The 13,694-nt window shown below is 33.2% G+C and overlaps 1 protein-coding gene across 14 annotated transcripts in view; it reads left to right on the forward strand.

Annotated features, from left to right (window-relative positions):
• Positions 1-13,694, forward strand: part of LOC125051499 (uncharacterized protein CG43867) — a 315,007-nt gene that overhangs the window by 265,761 nt on the left and 35,552 nt on the right. The window contains exon 1 of one of the 14 annotated variants that reach the window (XM_047651837.1): positions 13,317-13,510. The exons of 11 other annotated variants lie outside the window; for them this stretch is intronic. The gene's annotated coding sequence lies outside the window, so the exon portion shown is untranslated. Of the gene's footprint in view, positions 1-13,316; positions 13,511-13,694 lie in introns of those variants that run through there. 2 more of the 14 variants (XM_047651836.1, XM_047651838.1) reach the window with 2 other exon arrangements.

Below are 13,694 nucleotides of genomic sequence, written 5' to 3' on the forward strand. Positions count from 1 at the left end.
GGTGTAAAAGTAAGGGTATGTACATGAAGGTGTGTATCTGGGATGTGCTCATGATGCAGGTGATTCTGCTCTATGGATATTCTTGATACTCCTTTTAACCATATTCCGCGATAGCTCAAACAAGTCAAGGCTTAAATATTCGTCGTTGTATGTCCAGTCTGCGCGATACAAAACTGTGTTTCTTGGATAGTTAGTGTTGATGTGATGAACATGAAACAAATCAATCATATTATTACATTTTCTTCTTCTTATATATTATTAAATAGCTTTCCCATAATTTCCCTTAAGTATTCAATATTCATTTATACAAATGACAAGACAATGTTTTTACTTACATATTAACCTATATCGTGTATATCATTATATATGTAATATACATATATAATGATCAGAGAAGTTTATGATTGTAGGTCGAGATTTAAAAAAGATTCACTGAGTTTTATATCGTACCCCTGCCCGGTTGCCCCCTATACTATAAAAAAAGAGCGAACCAATTCTTAGAAGGCCGGCAACGCACTCGGGAGACACTGGCATTGAGAATGTCTATGGGCGGTGTCATTTAAGATCAGGTGAGCCTCCTGCCCGTTTACCTCCTATACTATAAAAAAAATCACAATTATTAATTTGTTTGTGAGACGAAACATAGATTTTGTAAGGAAGTCACGTTTAAAATTGTTACAGGAAGCCCCATTTCCTTAGCGTTCACACTTATCTATATTCGTCACTTGTCACGGTCAATTATTGCGTTAACCAGTCTTAAATAATGAGGAGTTCTTTGTCTTCGGCCTTTTTTGACTGTGAGATATCGATTACATTTTTTTAAATTGCTTATAGAACTCCTAAACTACTTTCCATGTTTTTAGTTTTTCGCTAATGTCACCTGTTAAATTTCTTTCAAAATGTAATATTAATTTATGACAGAAAAAATGATTACCCGTTTCAAAAATATAATACCGGAGACAATAAAATTTCTCACCCCTTCCTAAAAAACTTCAAAGCGTTTTTGAGTGTAGTACTTATACTTTACAAACTGTAAAGTACTTTCAACCATTTTTGAGAGCTTTTAAAACGTTGATATCACTTTAGTAAACATGTCTGATATAATTAAACGATTTTTGCGTGTACTATACTTTAAATTTCTTTAATAAGAACGTGAATCTATTACATTATTTATTTAACTAACTATATTAATAAGTTCTAACATAGTATTTTCACACATACATCAGATCTATTAGAGCATAAAAATTACATACAAGTATTTAACAAAAATACAGGTAAAATAAAAAATAGAGGAAAAATTTAAACTAAACCTAAATAAATTGATAAACTTACCGAACTAACGCGTAAAATAATAAGTAAGCTTTTAAATTAATAATAAGTAAGATAACCAAACGGCATTTTCCATAGATTTGTTTCTATACGACTGCTCGATTGGATCATGAGCACTGTAATCGTTGTTTTTATGTATCACCACAGAACAGTATGTGAGACGACAAAAACGTCACCATATTCTAGAGATAGAAGACTGGCAACTAGCTCCAGGTAGTAGATGAGCAGATGCTTCCAACGGGAATCCAATACACATGACAGCATCACAGCTCAGATGCGCTCATAGCCCTAGGGCTGATTGTGGGAAAACATTTGCGCATCCCCTTTCGACAGTAGCACGAGTATGTTGTACTGGAAACACACCAGAATCTCTGGTGTTCAGAGACTGAAACCAGCTCAGGTAGTAGCGAGAAGGCTGCGTTACAGAGGCTTCAAGGGAGGACTGTAAACCTAGCTGTCGAGAAAAGTAAAAACCGAAATATAATAATAATAAAACACCTTAAAATAACAAATAATGGCTAATATTAAAAGGAGATTTGTATTTAAAGAAAAAAAAAAAAGAGTCACCGTGACCACGCACGCTGTAAAGCACGCGAAACGTCGGATAAATTTAAAATTATGTTAAATAATTGTAAATTTATAATAATACATAACTTTAATCCGTTAAAAACAGTTTTTTCTTTAAATGTGTAAAGGTTATGTCAATCAAAGACAAATATTAGGAGATTTGTATTTTAAACTTAATTCATTTTATGTTTGTAACGAGTAAATTCAAAAGGCTTTTAAAATATACTATTTCTTTGTAAATATAGAAATTACTTAGAGATGGTGTAAGTGAAACCTATATTTATTTAAAGTATAAAAATTGTTTACATTATGGTAAAAAAAAATAAAGTGATGAGATTTAATTAACCAAAGCTACTTATCGTGGTCGAATCGTTGATAATTTCTTGAAAGGATTTATTGCCAACAATTTAATTATTAATTTTACGGTCTGGCTACAACATACATAATAAGTACCACATTTTCACGCGAGCTTAATAAAACAATGTTTATCGAACTGATATCGACGGAGTTAAAATTAAATGGTTATTGGTTAGTCATCCCCCGACAGTCTGCATGTAATGGGTGAGGGTGTGAATTGATGACTCATTTTGAAATTAATATAACGTCTAATTGCTTCAAGACGTTTTGAAGTTAATAAATAGTTACATTTCTGGTTAGTTTTGGTCTCAGACTCAAAATAATTTTCTTCATATAGGTAATCAAGTACACTTATGAACGTCAACAGAGAAGATGTTAAATTGATTCTAAATTTACATTTACTACCAGTTAGCAAGTCAAGGGCGTAGAGCGGGCAAAAAGAACTGGCAAGAAACTCTCCGCCACTCTTTTTAATCGCCATGTTTTGAGTCATACAAATTGTATGAACTGGAGCAAATCAATCCCCAGGACATTTAAATAATCGTCAAATAGTCTATTTTAGTTATATTATTATTAAATTATTCAAGATACATACTATAATCTACATATAAAAATCATTATTGTCAGATTAGCATAAAAACTTAGTAGTGACAAAGATTACTTATTTTATTGAAGATGTAAAATATTAATAACATGGCGTTTCTCAACTGCGTAATTTGAATATACTTCGGCGAAATACTTGAAAGATGTAGGTAGTGTTGAACAAGATTATATTTAAGTCCAAAGCTAGTCAGACCAGGCTATTGTGAAACCAATCAATTTTTTTATATTTTAATAGTTTTTTCTGTCCCTAAGGAAACCAAATTTGACGTAATTCTTTCAATATCCATAGCGCTTATCGAAACTTAGATTTCAATAGTGTATACGCATTGCGAAATGGATATTGCTTTTCGAAAGCCTGTTGTAACGAAAGATTTCAAATTTCTTACGATTAGTGTTTCATAAAAATGTATTTTACTTCTATTCGGAATTTTTATATACTCTTTAATTAATTGTCCGATTGAAATGCATGGATAATGTCGTAAGTAATCAGTGCGTGACGCAATTACAAGATCAATTGTGATCGGGTCAAGCGTCGTTTGGCCCTAATAACGCTGCATTATGTCGTTCCCTTTGTTTCAAGAGACAATATGGGAGACCAGTCTAAGGGTAAGATCGAGATGTATGATTAATACAGAATTATGCCATACAGAAGTCATCGTTTGTGCCAAGTCTCGAATGTAAGGAATTTTATTATACAATATATATTTACTCCGAGATCTAAAAATTTGCTAAATTTAATTTATAAGTGTTTCTTCCTTCATCAAGGTTGCTTGGAAAATAAAATAAAACGTCTTACTTGTTTACGTCATAACAATTTCTTTATAGTGTATTTTTTTAACTGTAAACTGAATATTATACATAAATTTTAGTAAACCTTTACATGTAGGGTAGAGAAATAAAAGCCGCAGTTTTCTAATTTAAATTTTGCGACAAATTTGTGCAAGATTTTGATAAGACCATACAGGCATCAGGAGTTCTTTATTTGACGCTATGATTATTAATTGAATGATCAACAAACTTTTGGCTAACGCGTTGATGCGGAAAGCGTATAAAGATTTGTAACCACCATTTTTAAATACTTATTAATTATAAGTATTAATGGGACTAAATAAATACTTAAAGTATAAAGCTTATATATAAGCTTAGTTAATACTCCTAAGTATTGCCTGCATAGACTCGCCCCGTCGTGGTATTCGATTAAATTTCTTCAAGAACTTCATTCCCAGACTCTATTCAATGGATTAAGAAAATACCTCATATAGCCTTCGTTATTAGAATTGGTTTTATGAACTTCTGTGTGTAGTATTTAATTATTTGCAAAGTCTATCGTGCAGTGCATATGCGCTACTAATCACAAATGTAAATACGAATATTTTAGGTTATAGAATGGTAGTAATTTATATGTTGCAACCCTTGAACAGCGTGTGGGCGTGTTGAAACTAAATGGAAGTTTGAATATGGATCGAATAGTATTTGCGTATTCTACACATACCATACCATACCAAATTAGGAAACATTTCTGACGTAGGTATCTTACAGACTTTAAGCACGAAAGTTTAAGAAGTAAATTGGCACAGAAGAGAAAAATAGCCTCAAATTAGACAATCGGAAAATTTTATTTATTTATTAACACATCGTTGCAAACAGAAATATAATACAATTGACGTAATCAAATGAAAAGGATGGCAACTGGCGGGCTTATCGCTTTCGAGTGATCTCTTCCAAATTACAGTAGAATTATACAATTAAAAAACCAAAATAAAATATAAGCTAATCTTAAGAGTAATCACGATGCTAGATTTTAATACATAAAACTAATATATTAGAAAAAATAAAAGGCTTTTGATTAGGAGACTTTGCACTACAAAAATGTCACACATGTTTCCATATTTGGACAACTGTTGACACGAATGACACATGCAATAATGGCATTTAATATAAACAAAATAAGGGTCCACATTAATTACAATTTTAAGTAAACAGGCCCTAATGTGTATTAGGAAATAGGGTTACTTACCCTTAGTTTGGTGTCCCTAATGTAACCATACACCCGAAACCATTTTAATCAATATTAATATTTTTATTGTAACGGTATAGAGACCTTGACACCATAAAGCAGATATAATCGAAAGCACATACAATAGAGAGTTAAAAGGAGTCGTTCGGATTAATACCTGCAGCTGAGTTTCATCATCGAACGTCAAGGCAGAATACGAAATTCCACCCGTATCACCTCGACGCCCGTCATTCCAACCAATTCAGCTTAGGGTCCTTCAAGAAACGAAAGTACCAATTTTTAAAAGGCCGGCAACGCACTCGCGAACCTCTGGCATTGAGAGTGTCCATGGGCGGCGGTATCACTTAACATCAGGTGACCCCCTGGCCGTTTGCCCTCTGTTATACTTTAAAAAAACGGAGAAAAATAGAACATTCTAATAATCTGCGATCTGCTTTCGATTTGATAATACCAACCTCAGTTATTTTCACAATAGACTCAATCAATAAAATATTTCATAGATTTTCTACAATGTAATGATGGAACGATTCAATTTATTCTGGATCACTTCCAACGTGAAATTGATAGCATCTCATCGGTTATACCGCAGAATTTTATATCAATACCAATATTAATTTTATTGCAATAACACGAGATTTATTTTCATTATTTTATACATCATTTTTCAAGAGAGAATTTTTCATTATTTTTTACATTACTAGCGGTTCCAATCCTGCATGATATTTCAAGCGATTTGGATTATGTCATTGCTTGTGGCGGCGTCCATGCGTCGGGTTGTCTCTCTCCCTAAAATATGGCGAGGGGGCCGATGGCTGGCCATGCGTCATACTCGTGAACGGGTGCTACTTGTGGTGTCTGGTCGTACTTGAATTCGTGTATGCGGTGATGTTAATTATTTCGACTATGTGTTTGCGTGTTGTTCCCACGAGAATGTAAGTGTGTGCTCCTATTTCACCATGCCTCCTGCTGATAGGGGACAAGTCTTTGTTTTTATTTATGTTATTATTATTAATTACTTAAAATGTCATGTGGAACATGGTGTAATGGTTGCAGCTCCTTACAAACGTTGTGTAAAAAAAAAAAAAAAACATGGCGATTAAAAAGAGTGGCGGAGAGTTTATTGCCAGTTCTTCTCTTCCGTTCTACGCCCTTGATTTGAGAACTGGCAGTAAATGTAAAATTAGAAGCATTAATATTTATTTCTTTAATGACGAATCACAAGTGTACATTGTGTTACCTACGTGAATAAATGATTTTTGAATTTGAATTTGAATTAAACAAAGTATAGAAAGCACCGACTGCAGAGCCATCTGCCGGGCTGATTTGTGAATCTAAACCATCCAGGGCGCCACCCAAACGGATACAAAAAAATCGGTCTAGCCGTTTAAGAGGACTTCAGTGACAAACACACGTACAGTAGAATTATATATATAAAGATAACTGTCAAATAATAAACAAGTAATTTGCAATTAAATAATATTGCGGGTATAAATTGAGATGTAAGCTATCTTGATTGTAATCGGTTAAGTAGTTTTGAAGTCCATAGCGAACAAACAACGTGACGCGTAATTTATATATATTAAGATTTACTATTCACTAATCACTGTCTCTCGACAAAGGCCTCCTCGATATGTGGCCATCTATTCTTCGCCATTTTACTCAAAGAAAGTTATAGTTCGATAAATACATTTACTTATTCCGCTTAAAGCCATGATTGAAAAGGATTAGGGGACATGTTAAATAAGAACTTCTTTGTCTGATTACGGTCCGCTTCACAAGACTTCCTTTGCGAACTAGCGAACTGAGCAATCGACTCCTGGTGGCGGTCTTCTCTGGGAGATACGACCTCCCAATTGTTTAAAGAGTTATTTCTCCCTCAAAGGTCGGCAACGCATTAAAATGGGTGTCTATGGGTTGCGGTGACTGCTTTTTGGGCGCCCCGTTGGCTCGATTTCCCCCTATCCTTAAAAAAAATGTATATATTGAACATGAATTCATTATACATTTATATAATACGACATTACATAGTATATATGTAGTCGCGTAGCCCATAGACAATACTAAACTTGTCCCAGTTCGCAGTTATCTGTATTTATAAGAAATACAAAATAAATAAGACAGTGGCAGTTCCTCACGATGTTTTCCTTCACCGTTCGAGCGCATGTAAAATGCGCAAATAGAAAGAAAGCCCATTAGTGCACAGCCGGGGATCGAACCTACGACCTTAGGGATGAGATTCGCACGCTGAAGCCCCTTTTTTTTTTAACGTCAGGAAATGCTTTTACGCATATCCCTGCTGAATTTTACTCCAGCAGGGATTATGTGGGACTCAGACATAATATTTACACACCTACCCACTAAAACCTGACGGATGCCTTCGGCTCGCCAAAGGGCGGAGGCAGGTAACAGCTGTGCCCTATCCTTACCCCCGCCAAACGCGAATGCCACAATATCAACGTGACTCCTCCCACGAACAAATCATCAGCATCTTAACTTAGGGCAGACGTGCGAAAGCACGGCGTCGCTGCCCCAGTCGTCGTTTTCTTACCGGCGGAGCATCAGAATTATTTTCACGCTGACGCTCCGCATTCTCTTTCTCAGTAATGACGGCCTCACAAAAAGCCTTGAAGGCATTCCAGGGGCCGTCATTGTCAGCTTCCACCATTCTTTGGATAATTAGTGGAAGCGACAGATTGCCAACAATGCTATCAGCAAGAACCGAGCGAAAGCCGTCCCAAGCCGGACACTCCTCAACAGTGTGCCTCACCGTATCCTCTCTACAGTCACAATGATGACAAGCAGGTGTCGCCTCTCTTCCAACGATTCGATGCAGGTAACTCCCAAAGCATCCATGCCCAGAGAGAACCTGAACGAGCCGATAGGAAAGCGATCCCCACCGTCGGTCCACCCAGTGTTTCAAATAGGGACGAATAAGATCAACGGTTTGTAAACCAAACCGACATTCACTTAACTCATCCCTCCATTCTAGCAAAATTAGGCGGCGATACTCCTCCTTCCAGACCTTGACTACCTCCAGAGGTGGGTCAAAACCACCACTCCTGGCTTCAGCTCTTCTCCAAAAAAATTCACCCAAAGCCAAAGCTTCCAAATGCCAAGGCGGAGTGGCGGCTATGACACATGCCGCGTCACAGGATACGGTACGGTATGCCCTAGCAATTCTTATGGCAACTTTACGCTGTGACCGTCTCAGTAAAGCCTTGTTGTAAAAAGACAACTTATCCGCCCATATCGGACACCCATAAAGCGCCTTTGCACGCACCACTCCACGCTGAAGCCCCTAGGCCAACACTGCTCATTTAGTTATCTGTATTTATTTGTTCATGAAAAAAATGGAGAATATTTTGTCCGCTATAACTTAAATAGCATGACCTTTTTATGATATCGGTAGTGTTCGTGTTTAGCCGTCTATAACGCAAAACGCGTTGCCAACTTTGAGAAATTCAAATCTCTTTCTCGTATATTATAAAGCTCCTCAATTGTAAAGGTATTCAAATTTAGAAGCAGTACGTATATTGTGATTTATGTACAGCCATTTGCGTGTTGTAACGCCTCCCTTTTGGATGGTATTTAAATCTATTCTTTAATAATCATCTTCTCTCAGTACGTTGAGTAGGAGTTCTCTATAATGATATAAAAGATTTATCAGTATAATTTTGACTTTATTTAGCAGTAACTATTTAGTTTTTTTTAAAGTATTTATTTGTCCTTTGTTTAATGTTTAATTTCAGTTTTCTTTTTTATCTATTAATGTCCTTAATTGGCTTATGTTTCGTTTTGTATATTTTGTTTATCGAAGTTATCTATGTGGCTTTATATATTGTCTAAGTGTTGTTTTTTTTTTAATAATATGGATATGTTTAACTTTAATATTACTTATAAATAAATAATAATATATTTTATTAGAGTTTTAAATTTTAATCAAAATAAAGTTTGACCTTAGGAGTTCTATAATATAATTATAATTTTTTTTAGTAAAACCGTAAATTTAATGTGTTTTAATAATTATATAATAAATAGTTATACGCCATGACCGGTTTAGTAGTACGTACGCAGTTTCTAAAAAAATCTATAGTAAACATAACATTCTGGGAAAATTGTAATGAATAAAAATCCTTGCAATAAGATCATTGCAACTTGTAGCATGCCTGCCCAATATAAGTTAAAGATTTTCGGGTAACAATATGTTTCTTTCAGTTTTAAGAAACTTATTTGAAACTTAGCCTAATGAAATAAATCTGTTTTTCAGCAACGCATTTTTTCCAATTCCATATTTGAATTTATAAAAAACGATAGTCAAAGTCTTAATTTATTCCACTCAATTCAAATTTTTCAACATTTCAATTAAATTAACGCCAATATGCCACATCCACAGTTGACAAATACAGACTATACAAAAGGAAATATAATTACACCACACAGTATTTACAATATTCCTTACCAACAAGTTATATGATAATTAAAAATTGAAAATAAAAACAAATTTAAAAAGTGAAACGGGTTTCAATTTAATCAAATTAAAAAAAAGACATAACGTCGGTATCTATTAATATATATTTCTTCATATACATTGCAGTCGGAAGCACATATGTATCCTTTTATTGAACAACTTACGTTAAACAATGTTATTGCTACTTGTTATGCAGAAACTTGTCCAAGACACATAAATCTTGTAAGTATCAAACATCTTATTCCATAGTCGAAGTTAGTTTCGTTAAGTTCGAACGTCTTGGTGCAAACCATTCCTGACATAATATATTTTTAATGTTAATTCTTTTAGAATTGTGATAAATGTTGAACTTAACTGAGCGGTTAGCAAGTTTTATTCATATGGAGTTGAATCTTAATATGTATATATTATATTATATTATATAATAATATATTATATTATATAATAATATTTTATATTATATAATAATATATTATATTATATAACCTTCTGTGTGTGTGTTTGTAAACTCGTCCTATACGGCATTTATGAAATTGTTAGATTGCTAGACAACGAGGTGATTTTTTTCTTTATTTCAGACTTGTGCACAGGACAAGTCTTAGGCCGAACACAATAACCTATCTCAATCCAATTTTGAGATAGTAATCTTGATCCAAATTTTGTAACAAGTGTGCCAATAACCAATCGACGGATTGTAATACCCATCTGTCGATACAAGCTATCCATGGGATGTCGTATCGGTGTCTGTGGATAGACCTTTGTATGAAATTGACAGTTGACGAAAGCTCGATTTCAACAGTTAATTATTTTAACAGATTTTAACTTAGGTACACCAGTTTTTTAAATAATTAAAAAAAACTGTTTGTTATGTTTTAAACATACACATGTGTATTTTAATGTTATTTGTACGGTTTTATTTACTTTATTTGGTTTACATTAATTATTATCAAATATGAGTGAAAACTCGGTAAAATGAAACGACAAAGCATTTTATCCGTCGCCAAAAATGGATTGTCTTCGTAGGGTTTGGTTATTGGGATGCAGATAGGAGATCGATCGACTGTCACGGTCTGATAATAATAATTAATTATTGGGTTCAGGCGTTAATGACTGTCAGGTCCGCTAGTAATGATATTAATAATATTGTTTATAACTTATTAATTGGTTTTTTTCTTCATTCGTAACTTTCATTTGTTTACACGCATCTATATTTTGTTTTTTATTCATATTATCTCTACATTTATATACTTAAGTTAAGATGACTAAAATACGTGGAAATAGGAGTAAATATAAATATAATTTTGAAGGTCCATACAGAAACTATGATTTTTTTAACTCAAACATTTATAAATGGAAATATTTTGTTCTTAAATATTTCAATGGAGATACTTTGCCTTGGGTAGTCTGAAACTTGCTGGTCACTTGCTGTTTAAAACTCTTTGCATGCAAGCCACGTCTGAGAAGTTGTAAAACTTAATCATCAGTCTTCGTAAGAAATTTAAAGTTCATATTTAATAACCAAAGAGAAACTCTTAACCATTATCTCTTGGGTAGCCTCTTATTTTCATAGCAATGCAGTTAAATAGCAAAGTAAGACGAACCTTGCAGAACTAAAACATTAGAATTGCTGAAGTTACACCCAGTCGTTGTTGACATCCATAATTTCTTATAAAAACAGCAAAGCCAGTGGCCGCAGATAGAATGAGAAAAGGAGTGTCTTTTCTTATTCCATCTTAATATGGGTTCATTTAAGTGGCAGATAAATAGGTAATAGGATATGATCCCTGTGTAAAAAACAAAAGCTTTTAAATTCTAAAATAATTTTTTGATTGAATTGAATTTTAGCAAACTAGTGTTTTTGTGGAAAATTATAAATAGCGAGTTTAGAAAAGCTTCAAATAATTATAACATAGAGAATTAATATATAAAGAATATATTTTTTTAAATATAATTTCTTTGGGGTATATATTATATCGAAATTTCGAGTCTTTATATCTGTCATGATCAGCGACTATACTCTGTCCATTGACTTTGCTACAAGGAAGGGTTTCTTCGTGAATAAATTATATATCTTTACAAGTACTGTCCTGAGTGAAAGTGTCATCACTTACGCCTCAACGGTCATAAAATAAATTGTATTGCAATTTACAAAATAGTGAAAGGATTATAAACTATCAGAGTTGCTTTATTTCAAGCACCCTTTGTTTTTCAAATACGTCGCGACATAAGCAATAATTTTCCTTTTCTTTCTTTTCGCTCGTGATTTGTGTGTCTGTTTAGTGACCGTATAAAATCCTTTTAAGAACTGTGTTGTGTTCTTACAAGTCTAGCAATTTTTCATCTATAATATCCAGTATAAATAGAGCCAATCAAATGATATAATCTGCAATGTTATATTCTTATTTTAAAAGTGATATTTGAATCACATTTAAATTTCGAATTCTTTTTTTTCAAGCCACTTCAACACTCCTTTATGCTCACAGTAGTTATTATATTCTGTAAAGTATATCCCTATAAATAAATACAGATTGAATGTGTATGAATTCTCCTTAATGGAAGGATGACTCATGTTCCTTTGTAGAGTTTTTCTTTTCCAACCTGAAACATTTATTTCGTCAGGAATCGAATCAATACACCTTTGACTTACATAGCCAAAAGCCTTCAGCATCTTAGTTATACAAACTAAATCAGTTTAACAATTGTTTCATCCTCTTTTAACGTAAACACAGTTGGACAGAAAGAGACAAATGACGATACGATAAAATAAAATAAGTCTTTTAAATGTCAAATTTTAGCTATTGAAAAATAACTATGACAACATTTTGCCTCAAAGCCTAATTCCATACCATATTGTATTCATGCTTTAGGATACGTGTTCCGTACGAAAGGATTTTACGTAATACTAAGACACCTGGGTCCTGATTTGAAATTCTAAAGCCATGTGACGCCCATTGCTATTCACTATATCGCCTCACCTAAGCTTCATTCAAGTGCATAATAGTTCATTCATTGAATTTTGTTTATTATAAAGTGTTGTACGCGACCTAAATATATTTCCAGTGCTATAATGAAAACAAAATGCACACTCAAACTCAAAATAACTTAATTCTTATAAGTTAACAAGTACACTAATGAACGTCAGAAAAGAAGTTAAATTAATTGTAAATTTACATTAATACCAATTCGCAAGTCAAGGGCGTAGAGCGGGCAAGAAAAACTGGGAAGAAACTTTCCGCCACTCTTAATCGCCAAGTTTTCAGTCATACAAATTGTAATTTAAAAAAGTAAAATTTATTATAATATATATAGCCATGATGATCGCCAACCTTCGGAAGGAGATGGCACTATAATAAGAAGAAGAAAATTTATTAAAAAGCTTTATTGATTAATTTACGTTTAACGACGGAGTTAAATTTATTTAGTGATATATCTGATATTTCGTAATTCTAATATAGATAATTCTCTAATTTCATTGCATGGCTCAGTGACAGAAAATTAAATAACAGGTATAAAATAGATATGGTTCAAAGCTAGTTCCATAAACACTGGTAACTCTTTGTGTTCTAGGGAGATATATCAATGTTTTATTCTGTTCAGATCGATTTTACGACCTTATTTTTTATCTGAAATCGAACACAGAATCACGTTAAAGAGGACTGTCAATGATGACACTGAACTACAGATTAGTTTTAAAAATAACCGTTAAATTCTTTATGTTTTTCTTCATCTAGACTCGACTGTTATAATTCGCTCCATAACGTAAACATCACTTAATCATAAGTATTTATGATTCTTATGATTATGATACCATTACTACAAACGGAAAAACATAATAAAAATGTTATCTTATTTCCGTTATTCTAAACAACCGATGATAGATTAATTACCGTCTTAATATAATCTTTCGCGTCCACGTTAAAAATAAATGCACACTGTATCGATCTCTAAGTCCTGTAGGATCGTGGTTGCTTAGTTCCTGTCTGTGCCGCGACGCGCGCGTACGTTTATACTCTATGCTCGTAGTCTGTGAGTGCTTTAAACTTTGAATTGTGAAGTTTTTAAACTTGGAACACTATTTCGCTATTACTAGAAACTCAGTGCTAGTTCTTCAGTTTAAAAAGAAATGTACTAAGTGTTTAATTGTGTGGTATTACTGGGAAAATGTATTTGTTTGTTGCTAAGTGTTTTTTTTAAATAATTAAGCGTGACAGATTGTCTTGTAGATACTGTGTTATAACTATAGATGTCTTAGCAGTAGCTTGCTACCATGATATCTTTAATTGTTTAAGTGGGCAATTTTAGACTATAACTTTAATTGAATTCATTAGAATTGATATACTAACGTTTTTGGCA

The sequence above is a fragment of the Pieris napi genome, chromosome 8 (assembly GCF_905475465.1).
Source record: "Pieris napi chromosome 8, ilPieNapi1.2, whole genome shotgun sequence".
Taxonomy (NCBI): Eukaryota; Metazoa; Arthropoda; class Insecta; order Lepidoptera; family Pieridae; genus Pieris; species Pieris napi.